The sequence below is a fragment of the Priapulus caudatus genome, unplaced genomic scaffold (genome assembly GCF_000485595.1).
Source record: "Priapulus caudatus unplaced genomic scaffold, Priapulus_caudatus-5.0.1 Scaffold117, whole genome shotgun sequence".
Taxonomy (NCBI): domain Eukaryota; kingdom Metazoa; phylum Priapulida; class Priapulimorpha; order Priapulimorphida; family Priapulidae; genus Priapulus; species Priapulus caudatus.
This window is the reverse complement of record NW_014577178.1, coordinates 421,439-425,551: the sequence shown is the minus strand read 5'-3', so window position 1 is coordinate 425,551 and position 4,113 is coordinate 421,439.

Below are 4,113 nucleotides of genomic sequence, written 5' to 3'. Positions count from 1 at the left end.
CATATCATCTTATCATCATCTCATCATATCATATCACATCATCTCGTCATATCATATCATATCACATCATCTCATCATATCATCACATCATATCATCATATCATCATAGCATCATATCATCTTATCATCATCTCATCATATCATATCATATCATTATCATTATCATTATCATTATCACCATGCGAGGTAACATGGGGTCGCTGGGTCACACGCAAGCTGGCTAACCTTGCTCCACTGCGCGCGAGCTCGTTAATTAAACGATACATTGTCCATTCCATCCGCTTCCATTGAGCTGTCACAGACTGGTTCTGCTTGTGCGCTGACCGACCACACAATAGGGTGGACATTTGCAGCTTGCATAATGGCGTGAGATGGCCTCGACAACATAGGAGGGGGTAGTAGGTGTTATGAACAAAGGTGTAGCAGGGTTGTGCCTCTCATGACACATAGCGGCCTAGAATGAGGGTTGAACAAAGGAATAACGGTGCGCAGATGTTTCGGGTATGGCCACGGTGGAGGATTATGGCTCGCCATGACGAAAACAGTGATATGGTTAGACCAAGGAGGGGAACGAAAATACAAGACAAATTTGCCAGAGCGTGCATAATACGTAGGCAGTGGCGTGATGAGTAACATAAATAAAAGGCTTGATATCCACGATATCATATAGTATACGGCATACGCTCGGCCAAAATATGCATGAGCAATCGCATGAGAAAACACAGAAATATGCAGACATTACCTCCGTAGCTATTTATAAGAACTACGATGTACTTACAAAATGATGCGACGATAGTAGTGAACAAGCTGTCGATCTGCTGAGATTGTACAGGTCGGGTTCCTTGAGTGTGTCGATGGATATCTCAAGACAAAGGCACATGGGTTAGCACTGACATATAACAGATAAACAATTCTCAACAGTTACGAAGTTCATTTAGTAACATACGCGCTGGGCACCTAGTACCATTGTAATGTGTACAACGATAGTGGTAGCGATATGAGTGACTTCGAATCGTGCGCTCTCGTCACTGCAGCTCGTCGACTCACAATCTCACAAAGAAAACAGATGTTAATACATAAAATACAGTACATAATTCATGCTACAACGATATATCTATACGCAGTGGTTACGTGCACCATTTGTAATAACGCTTCTCTTACTATCTCGTTACCCGTGATCGTTAGGATTCCTGCGTAAATTATTAGATATACCGCTGTACGCATTATACATAAATTAGCCAACACTGAAGGTACGTATTTCAAACACATACATATTTACTGGTCGGGAATGACGGTAACATATATATGCCCGTAATAGTGAACAGTAGTGTACAGCTGTGTACGCGACATACAAACATGAACTTACATATATATAGTAGTCTTCGTCAACGGTGAAAACAGTACGAATATCTCTTGCCACGTTCGTAGAGTCAGAGTGCAAATAGTAGAGACTGCCCGCTATTACCCGTGCTGCGTGCACAACTGTTATATATACTGCGCGCCTCCTATTTTTTAGGTATGGTCGCACGCTGCAATGGTTCAGCGGCATATGCGTAGCGTAGAGGGTCAGCCTGCGGCGTTCTACACAAAAGGCTCGTCTGCGTACTCTGGACTACTTAGGTTATTACTGGCAATTATCCTATTTCTCTAAACTTTATTTGAGCTATTTTGTATTACAGTTCGTAAGCATAACTAATTTAATCTGATTATGGGTATTACATAATCAGTAGAAAATAATGCTTGATGTGAAGCAGCACAGGCAGAACGAATGATGATGTCTAGAACGGCGCGCGGTATTTATATGGTCGTTTGCCAGCGCAGTCGGCGCGCCTGCCTAAACGTGATTAAAGTACGCACTAAGGAGGCGTGACTGGCGCGCAGTTAACGGCGCGGTGAGCGTTGCTTATACGCCGCCGAACAGACGGGTGGCGTTCTTAAACTGCACTGGACCGCTACGGAGCGACGGGAAAAATGGCACCAGAGCGCGCCTAAGCGTCGCTATAATCGTGGCTAATAAGCGTGGTGCGCAACACGCCAAGACATCGGGCACTGATGTCGCCATGGCTCGCCAATGATCGCGCGAGTCACGGCGTTTAGTTCTTTGAGCATGTACACAACAAACCGCCATCAGGTTACGCGATCATGACCCTGGAACGCCCGCAGTGAAAACGCGGTGGGGTCGGCGAAGGCTCGGAGACAAGCGTCGTAAACATCTGCCAGAAGCGTATTACCACGCGCGAGTACACGCGTGCAAAGACGCTGCGAAAATGGTAAGACATTTTCTGCAAGCGGCGAACTTCATGAACTGTCTCATACCGATCTGCCGAAAAAACTGTTTCTAATGCCGATCTGTAGCTGCGGCTCAGCGAAGCCACGGCCTGCCTATGGTAGCTGTTCTTCGGCCCATCCGTGTTTCATACTCAGCAACGCACACTATATACAGTTGAAATTTCCGAAAATCTGACCAGCTTATATAGTCGGCCGTCGAGAACGTGGTAGAAACGCTGTGAGGTCGCCGTGCAGTCGCGATACACGTAGAAGACGCGTGGTAAGAACCCCATGAGCGTGGTGAGAGCGTCGCGGGAACGCCGGTGATCGCCGTTGCCAAGCCCATATATTTCAATAGAAACGCCATAAGCGCGTCGTGAGAACGCGGTATGATCACACAGGTCGCGGCTTTTTTTCAATTTTTTAATTTGTTGGGACTTTTTCTCGCGTTGTGTTCACGTTTGCCGGCGACCTTGTATATTTTCTGGTCGCCGTACGGTCGCAGATGGTCGCCGTCCAGTCTGACGGGGGGTATTAGGCGCAGTGCAAGCGTCGTTCAAACGCAATGCGATCTGATTGGTCGCAATAAAGACACAGTGAGCGCAGTGCAAGCGTGATGCGGGCGTGGTGTTGAGCGTGGTGAAAGCTTGTTGAGCGCAATGAGATCGGGGTAAAGACGCACTTAGATCGTAGTATCGGCGCTGGGCCCGGCTGGGGCCCAATTGGCCACGCTCTCAACCACGCTCACCACGCTCGGGCAAATTTTTGGAGCGTGGGGCGATCGTGATGAGCGTATCTCTGGTGTGAATGGGCCTTAATGCAGAATCGAGTAATGAAAAAATGGAAAAGGTTTTCAGTAATAAACGTTTTACAGTATATATACATATCAAGAGTAGATAAATAACATTAATGTTATTTATCTACTCTTGATACATATTGCATCAGAACAACTTACCTCCATTAGAATAGTGTTTCCATATGTATTAGCGTAGGAATATCCATTTTGACACTCTTGTGTGGTGTTATCAATGGAGATATTTACATATTGCGTGCAGGTTTCCCACGATTGCCAGGTTCCACAAGAATCATATATCTGAGGTATAGATTCATTAAGTGGTGTAGCCTCTGGTACCTTGAGAAAGTAGTCGTTAAGAAATGTTTAAAGTATCATATATATATTTCGCTAAGTTTATTCGCATTACGATTACATTTTACGCGTCATTCTTTATCTCGGATAACAATTCGACACTTCATAATGTTTAGCGATGAAGCTAACGTACAGCTGCTGATATCCGTCAATTAATGTATGTATACGCGAAAAACCTCACTCACCTTGCAATGATATTCTGGTTCAGCCCCTTCAAAATTGATAGCGAACGCTTGCCATGCCTTCATGATCTCGAATCCGGCCAGCATGAAGTATAGCATCACCTGGTATAGCCCACAGGTACCGAGCAACTGCAGAGCATCGTCGACATCCATCTTCCCGTTTAACCGTTCTGTTTCAGACAACCTTAATTGTAGCTATTATTGGGTTATGAATGACAGAGAAATGTCACTAACTGAAGTTGTCCCCAATGCAATCCAGTAGGGTTATTTTGAACCATGAAATAGTCCTGGTTGCGCACCGAACAAATCAAATATAATTTGTTGTTGGTATACGACTGATTAGCATATCCCTGCAGGCCGTTCTGCAGTTATCGCCCCCTGAAATTATATGAACACTGACTCATAAATGTATCTGGTATCTTTCTTCGTATCCGATCACTTCGCTCTTTTTCTCTCTCACACACACGCGCTCGCTCGCGCGCGCGCCCACACACACACACACACACACACACACAC